Raw genomic sequence first — 9,365 nt, 5'->3', positions numbered from 1 at the left:
TGTATATATGTATATATATATATATATATATATATATATATATATATAGTGGCAATGTGCCAATGATGTCCAGAAACAGGGTAAAGTCCAAATGCTGGTTCCTCCAGCGTTTATTTCAACATAGGTATTCAGTTTACAAACAGTCCAGCATATCATATGCAACATGCAACTTCACACTGTTGTCCACCACAGTGCTCACAGCAACGCATACTGCTTCTTCCAGCGGACCTTCCAGGAAGGTGACTTCACCCCAACAGGCGATAAGCGAGGGGCCAACTACCCCCTGTCCGCTCCGTGCTTCCAGGTCCCTCACAGACCAGCACCAGGTCTACATAGACCTCAGGCCCCACAGGCCTCCATGGACCTAAGCTCCTCAGCTTCAAGGACCCTGAGTTTGTGAGGGAGGGGAAATTTAAACTGTGTAGCCGCACCCTTGCAGGTGCATGTTAACTAAACCAAACACAAAAAGATAACATATCAGATGTACAGTAATAGATAATACTTATAGTGTAAAGGGGGCTTCCAGCCAGACCACAGAAAGTTGCATGTGATCTTGTTGTCTGCAACGGTGGGTAATGTAAGGTGTGGTGGATAAATAAATAAACCTGAAGTATCCTAATTGTAAGCTTGCAGATAACAATGATAGTGATAGATAAAGCGTGAGAAATGAGCAGAAGAATACTACTCTGTATACAATAATGGAACTTGAGGATAAAAGTTCCCTTAGTGAGAGAATATTCTGTGCATTATTACCTGGAAGTTGGTCGTTGTGCATTACCTAATTGTGATTTGCTGCCTCAATGGGGTTTAAGTCCAGAGACTGTGAAAGCCATTCCATTCCTCTGAACCTAGAACTACAATTTTAATCATTGACTTGTAATGTGACCCCTTGACCAACTAGGTGTACACCAGAGGGTATTGCGTGGTGTTTCAAAATGCTGCGGTACCTCTTATTGTCCAGTGTGCCAGTCACCCATGAAGAAAGGCTATATCTATCCAGGCTATTTGTTAAAGAAACGGATACCATATTTGCTGACCAATAAGGATATTTATATGAGAAAGCAAACAGAATAATAAATCGGGTTTTTGACAAGACTTTGGGCTTCATCCTGCATGTTTCACAGTTGGTGTCATGCACTCAGGAACCATCCTATCCTCTACTCAATGGCGTACAAAAATCCTTTGTGATGTACCAAAGATGGCAAATTTTGATTCATCAGTCCATAAGACCTTCTTCCACTCTTCAGTAGTCCACTGGTGGTGCTGCTTGACCCAGGCAAGTTTTCTTTATTTTGCAACCTTATCAGTGGCTTTCTTGCTTATATTCTACATGTCAACGCTGCAGATAGAAGTCTTCTCTTCACAGCTGAAATGGATTAAGCTGTGCTTGTAGTGGCCTTTGATCTGTAAGGCCTTCTCCTGTCGGGGTTTCCTCCAGTTTCTAAGTGCCTTTCGTTGGTATAGGAAACTGTACTGACTGCCACCTTGGCTTTCTTGGTAATTTCTCTGTAGAACAGACCTTCACTTCTAAGGGTTATAATTGTCTGTGTTTCTTCTTTGGTTAATTACCTTTTTTCTTGCCATTATAATGACAATGTGCTCTGGTGGACTGAAACTGTGTGAATGTAAAAAATAACTGGAAAAATTGGAGTGTTCTAAAACTTTTAAAGGTAGCAAAAATCTTGTGCCAAGCAATGCATGTATAAAATGTTTATTACCTTTATTGAAAAGTTCTTGATTTTGTGTGGTTTTAGCATTTTGGCGCATTTAATGTATATCATTTCTATGTTGTGGGTTTTTTTTAAGCCTGTACTTAAAGGCCATGTAAGAGGGTGTTCCAAGGAAAATGACAGATCAGTGATTCACACTTTCCCTACTCAATGTATCCTTGGATTCTGATATGCCAGAGGAGGAAGCTGGTGATTAATGTTATGCTTTGTAATGCCATGTTATATCATGTTTTGTTATGATATGCCATGTGTTACTCACTATAAGGCAGTAGATGAGTCAAACTTTAATGCTAATAACCACCAGTATTGCATAATCAGTATGTTTATAGTTTTGCTGCTTTGCTGCCATCTAGTGGTCAAACTGCACAGCTATTTTGTATAGAGTCTTGCTGAATCTGCAGGACCTGTGATCACATGACCAAGCTGAAAGTCCTTAATGGGACTATATCACCAATTTTTTTAAAATTAAAACCAGATAGTGAAATATTTTCAGTTTTTCTAATCTATTTTTATTTTCTAAATGTAGATTTTTTTATTTCATTGTCTATACATTACTGTTGGGGCTTCTATCTTGCCTGTGCTACATTTAACAACATTTAGAGCATTTAGAGATATGCTTTACAGTAGCTTCATAGGCAATTCACACAATGGACAGGAGCTGACCCATTGACTTGTATGGATGACTGTTCTAGACATACTCTGTGACCTGTGCAGAGGTCATTCTGCCAGGAAGGGGAGTCATAGCTGATCACTAAGGATGAGCGAGTATACTCGCTAAGGCACTACTCGTCCGAGTAATGTGCTTTAGACGAGTATCTCCCTGCTCGTCCTTAAAGATTCGGGGACTGCTGCGGCTGACAGGTGAGTCGCGGCGGGGAGCAGGGGAGAGCGGGCGGGAGAGAGGGAGACAGAGATCTCCCCTCCGTTCCTCCCCGCTCTCCCCCGCAGCTCCCCGCTCCGCGGCAGTCCCCGAATCTTTAAGGACGAGCAGGGAGATACTCGTCTAAAGCACATTACTCGAACGAGTAGTGCCTTAGCGAGTATACTCGCTCATCCTTACTGATCACCAATTGTGAATGGTGAATCCTGTGTTATCTACATATGGGTTTTTTCCATTTGAGTACAATCCTGCCTGTGATGTTAGTGAAATAACTGCTGCAACCTGAGTAAATTGCTGTTACTATACCATATACCACATACACGCCTCCCCTTAAAAAAATGAATAAGTAAATGAAGTGTAATTAGGACCTCACATACAATTTTAGTGCAACTGTACCTTACCACTGGAAGCATTCCTTGCATTTTATCTATGCAGCCAGTTCAATAAGAGGTCCATCTCATCCACTAATGCAAAATTAGTGTTCCCTCTCCTCAGGTTATCAGTGTGAACTACCTTGTCCTTTTGGTTTCAATGGTCTCTGAGGGTCATTAGGACTAGGGTGGCCATACACATTAGATAGCATAAGGTGATAGTTCAATAACTGTTGAATGTATAAATAGTTCTGCATACACAGCAGAGCTTGTGTAGCGTAGTTTGTACGCCAGTCTTCTGGGGTACAGGATTACAATTATGGTGCACATGCCATAATTACAACTTTTCAGGTTTTTACACTTAGCCCCGCCACCAGGCCCAGCATTAAGAGATGTAGCCGTGTGCAGCCCATCACATTTACTATAATGTATGCCAGAAAGGGCATATAATATAACAGTAGCCTACACCAGTTCAGAGCTGATGTAGATTTCCATTTTGCATATGGAGGTGGTATCAGATGTGACGAATGTATTAAGAGATGCAAGCCTTTCAATATATTTGTGGTAGAAACAGAGGTGCAAAGTATACTTAGACAAATGTATGAACCACTGGTCTAATAAGTATGTGCCAATGTGCTTTCGTCTGAACATTTGTTTCACTGACAATTGGCACGTTGCAAGAGAATAATGACTATTGGGGGCACTACTAGTACTAAGTGTACTTTGGCGAGCATTTTCACTATTAGGGACACTATGTGAGAGTATTATTACTATTAATGGCACTATGGGAGGCAGCATCATCTCAAGATGAATTGCATCGTAAATTACTGGAGAACAGGTGAAGTCCCAGGAGATTTAAAAAGGGCAAATGTCCCTATCTTCAAAAAAGGGTAGAAAGTGGATACAGGAAACTACAAGCCTGTGAGCCTGACTTCTATAACGGGAAAGATCTTTGAACAAATTATTAAACAGCATGTATGAAGTACTTGGATGGAAAAGGAGTAATTAACCAGAGCCAGTATGGGTTTGCAACAAGCAAGTGATGCCAGACAAATCTAATTTCCTTCTATGACAGAATCACTGACTGGTTTGATCAAGGAAATGCGGAAGATATAGTTTATCCTGATTTTAGTAAAGCATTTGACAAAGTATCTTATACCATACTTATTGGAAAAAATAACCAAATATGGGATTGACAAGACAACTGTTTGGTAGATTCACAATTGGCTGGGTGATCGTACTCAAAGAGTGGTCATAAATGGCTATACATCCAAGCAGAAGAATGTATCAAGTGGGGTGCGACACAAGGCTCTGTACTTGACCCAGTATTGTTCAACATTTTTATAAATGATCTGAAGGAGGGAATTGATGGGAAATTGATCAAATTTACCGACTACTCAAAGCTAGTAGTGATAGCTAACACTAGGGAAGAGAGAGTATTCCAAAAGATCTAGAAAAGCTTGAACAGTGGGCGGCGACTAACAGAATGGTATTTAAGAAGGAGAAATGCAAAGTCCTGTATCTGTGCAAGAAAAATGAAAAAGGTACATACAGAATGGGAGGAATTGGGCTAAGAAGCAAATGTGAAAAAGACGAGCATACTAATAGATCATAGACTGAACATGAGTAAACAATGTGTTGCAGCAGCCAAAAAGGCAAACACAATTCTGGGATATATTAAGAGAAGCATAGAGTCAAGATCGAGTGAGGTAATTATCCCCCTCTGCTCTTCTTTCATCAGACCTCATCTGGAATACTGTGTCCAGTTCTGGGCACCCCACTTTGAAAAAAGACAACAGTTACTTCAGGGTTCACTGTATGGTAGCGCTATTATTGTTGGAGGCACTTTTCTTGGCACAAGTGTTTTCGGAGATAGGTGGGTACTGTTACTAGGTATTAGTGTATCTTGACGCCACCGGAAGTAGTGGTGGAGTCAAGATACAGTGTGTTTGACAGGTGGTTGATGCCACTGTTACTAATGGGCTGGCTGACTGTCTCCCTCTGTAGACCCTGACAGGTCCTGTTGGACGTCGATGGCCTCGCTGCAGCACTGGAAGTGATGGGCTGCGATCCCTTTGGTGACTCTTGGTGCCGGTTGCGTCGTGGGGCCTGGCAGCCGGCACTCGGCATTTATCTGCCCTTGTAGCTCTCCCTCCCTTGACTGTGGCTGCCGAGTGTGGCGGCACTGTTGAGCACTGGCCATTCAAGAAGGTGCCAGGTGCAGTTGTTTACTTGGGGAGCTGTGTTCATGGGGCCCGGAGCGCAGTGTCAGCCGTGGATGTGGCTGGCCGCAGTGGCGCAGGGGTTCAGTGGGGAGCCGTGTTCAGCGTGGCCCGGAATGCTGTGTCAGCAGCGGAGGTGGCTGGCCACAGCGGCGCAGGGGTTCAGTCTGGAGCAGTGTTCAGCGGGGCCCAGATCACAGTGTCAGCAATGGAGGTGGCTGACCACAGTGGCGCGGGGGTAAACAGCAACACTGGGCACAGGTTGTGAGCGGTTCCGGGAGCGCAGTGTGAGGAGTGGTGCTTGTTGGTCACAGCGGCGTGGTGGGAAAGGGAAAGACTGGTGAGCACTGTGTCAGCAGCGGAGCTTGTGCGCCACAGCAGCGTGGGGGAAAGGAGAAGAATGGGGAGCAGAGGTGAGCGCACCTGGGAGGCCTGTGTCAGCAGCGGAGCTTGTTGAAGGCTGCTGCAAGGACCTGCGTGACTTTACCAAATAGGAAGCTAGGGCTGTGACAGGGGCGTTCCCCTGTCAAAAGCCTAGCTGGTGGTGGCGTCAAGATACACTAATACCCTGTTACTATTGGGGTCACTGTGGCACAATTACCTTTAGAAACACTGCTTGAACATGATTATTGTCAGAGCCACTATTTACTTTCCAAAATATTTATTGTCGCACTTAAAGGACATGATTACTATCAGCTTGGGACAATTATTTTTGGTGACACAATGTGTGGCACTAATTACTGTAAGTGGCACTATGATCTATGTATGATATTTGTTACTGTAGGGGTCACTATCTGTGTGGTATTAATACTTTCAGGGGGACTATCTGTCTAAGAATACAGTAATCAGGGGCATTGGACAGCACAGCAGCAGACACAGGATTAGGGGTAGCAGCAGGATGGGTAGTTTGTATGGAGTAGGTGGGGAAGATGATGGAAAAGTGTTGACAGCAAATTGGAGACATGAATCATGGCTCAAATAATTCATAGTGGTTCTATTTGAGTGGAGAAGAAGAGAAAAAAAAGAACCTCTACAATTGGAAATGATATCACCTGTGAGTCATTGGATGTACTTGTTGCTGTTATTCATCTGTATGCTAGTGCAGAATTTAATTTAAAAACTAATATCCATCCAAGAAGAGTGTCTTTTAAGATCTCAGTAATGTCCCTTATTATATACACTGCATTCCCCCTATAGTCCTATCACAACTCAGTGGCAATTTACAACACTCACAATTTACAACAGTAGATCTCCACATCTTTAAAGTTGCCTGTAGCTTATCCTGGCACTGTATACACTATCTCTCTGGGCTTTAAATGCATTATCTTGGATTCAAGCACTAAAAACAATGTTTTAGGGCAGTAAATGCATTTTTTCTGGCACTATATGTGCTTGCTCTATGTGTGTTCAGGAACTTCACGTACAAATGAAATAAGAGATGGAACAATGACTAATTGCTGGCTAAATCCGTGATACATTCACTTAGTGGGAATCAGTGGTAAATTAATTTAAGCTCAATATACTGATTCAGAATGCTGCAACACAATCCTGAATTCTGTTGTAACACCTTTTTTAGTTTGCCAGCCCTTGCAGAAACAAGTTACAGTCTTTAGAAGAAACACAAGCCAGCTGAAAGCAATGACACTTCTCAAATACGCACAGTCACCTACTTATGTTGCAAGCCACATTGGTTTTACCACCGACAGCCCTTGTGGTGGATGTATCACTGACTCTTTCAGCAACAGAGTGGAAAATGACTGGAGCTACCTCAACTTCCACTCCTGTAGATAGGCGGCTCCATGGACTTCTCATACAGCTCACATGACTCTGCTACTTCCAACCTCTCGCATAGGCTTTCAGGGCAATCCATGTGGCTCTTTGGCTTGACCATACTCAACCTTGCTCCCTCTGCTCATGCTAATGCACCGCGACAGCAAAAAAAAAACAAAGCTTGTGTGCCACAATATATTTATTAATGACTTGATAGAAAGATTACACAGTAAAATATCAATATTTGCAGATGATACAAAACTATACAAGATAATAAATACAAAGGAGGAGACTATGCAACATCAAACGGAGCTAGATAAGTTGGGGGCCAGGGTTGAAAAATGGCAAATGAAGTTCAATATTGATAAATGTAAAGTTATGCACATGGGCAGGAGAAACGGATGCCACCAATATACACTAAATGGGTTACTGCTAGGCAAAAGTGAGATGGAAAAAGACCTGGGGGGTATTAGTGGATTGTAGATTTAACTGTAGTAATCAATGCCACTCAGCTGCTGCAAAAGCAAATAACGTCTTGGGGTGCATTAAAAGAGGTATAGGGACGAGGGACGAGAAAATTATTCTTCCACTATATAAGGCACTTGTCAGGCCTCACATGGAATACTGTGTACAGTTCTGGACCCCGCTGCTCAGGAAAGATATTGCAGTGCTTGAGGGGATCTAAAGAAGGACAACTAAATTAATAAACCGAATTTCACCCCGAAAAAAAGACGGCTAAGGGGCGACCAAATAGCACCCTCTATGTCCAGAAAAAAGCAGGTTTCATCACCCAAACAGAAGGGAGTTCTTTACTGTGAGAGCAGTGAGACTGTGGAATTCTCTGCCTGAGGACATGGTGATAGCAAAATCGGTAGAGAAGTTTAAGAGGGGACTAGACATCCTTTTAGAGTGCTATGATATTGCAGGATATAGACATTAGGTGACCAGCGGGGTTGTTGATCCGGGTCTTGGAGTTGGGTAGGAACTCAAACATTGATCCAGGGATTATTCTGACTGCCACTATGGAGCTGGGAGGGATTTTTTCTCCAAATGAGCTAAATTGGCATCTGCCTGAATTGTTGTTTTTTTTTGCCTTCCTTTGGATCAACAAGGGGGGTCAAAACAGGTTGAATGAGATGGACATTGTCTTCATTCAGCCTTACATACTATATTACTATGCTACATCTTGCCTTGGCAACACCCTATGGGGTATAGCATGCCTTCGCATTTGCTCACACATGCACAAGCCCCACCCAGCACAGTGACTGAGTGCAGAGTATTCCTCAATTTCACTGGGTCTTGGTTTGAGACCACAGACACACACACACATCTACACGGGTCACAACAGAGTCTGTTACAAACAAACAACTACACAATTAGGCATATACAAAATGAGTCATACTTTAAACATTGGCTGCACAATTCACAGTTACATTATACTATTCCCTCCGCAGCAATGTAGCAAGTATCTATCTCTGCAGAATTTGTTTAATGAACATCACTATGAAGGGCTGTTGCATACAGTTAGGGCCAGAAATATTTGGACAGTGACACAAGTTTTGTTATTTTAGCTGTTTTCAAAAACATGTTCAGAAATACAATTATATATATAATATGGGCTGAAAGTGCACACTCCCAGCTGCAATATGAGAGTTTCCACATCCAAATAGGAGAAAGGGTTTAGGAATCATAGCTCTGTAATGCATAGCCTCCTCTTTCTCAAGGGACCAAAAGTAATTGGACAATGGACTCTAAGGGCTGCAATTAACTCAGAAGGCATCTCCCTCGTTAACCTGTAATCAATTAAGTAGTTAAAAGGTCTGGGGTTGATTCCAGATGTGTGGTTTTGGATTTGGAAGCTGTTGTTGTGACCAGACAACATGCGGTCAAAGGAACTCTCAATTGAGGTGAAGCAGAACATCCTGAGGCTGAAAAAAAAGAAAATCCATCAGAGAGATAGCAGACATGCTTGGAGTAGCAAAATCAACAGTCGGGCACATTCTGAGAAAAAAGGAATTCACTGGTGAGCTTGGGAACTCAAAAAGGCCTGGGCGTCCACGGAAGACAACGGTGGTGGATGATCGCCGCATACTTTCTTTGGTGAAGTAGAACCCGTTCACAACATCAACTGAAGTCCAGCACAATCTCAGGGAAGTAGGTGTATCTGTCTCTAAGTCAACAGTAAAGAGAAGACTCCATGAAAGTAAATACAAAGGGTTCACATCTAGATGCAAACCATTCATCAATTCCAAAAATAGACAGGCCAGAGTTAAATTTGCCGAAAAACACCTCAAGAAGCCAGCCCAGTTCTGGAAAAGTATTCTATGGACAGATGAGACAAAGATCAACCTGTACCAGAATGATGGGAAGAAAAAAGTTTGGAGAAGAAAGG

The sequence above is a fragment of the Eleutherodactylus coqui genome, chromosome 4, assembly GCF_035609145.1.
Source record: "Eleutherodactylus coqui strain aEleCoq1 chromosome 4, aEleCoq1.hap1, whole genome shotgun sequence".
NCBI classification, from domain to species: Eukaryota; Metazoa; Chordata; class Amphibia; order Anura; family Eleutherodactylidae; genus Eleutherodactylus; species Eleutherodactylus coqui.
Note: the sequence above shows the minus strand (reverse complement) of the source record.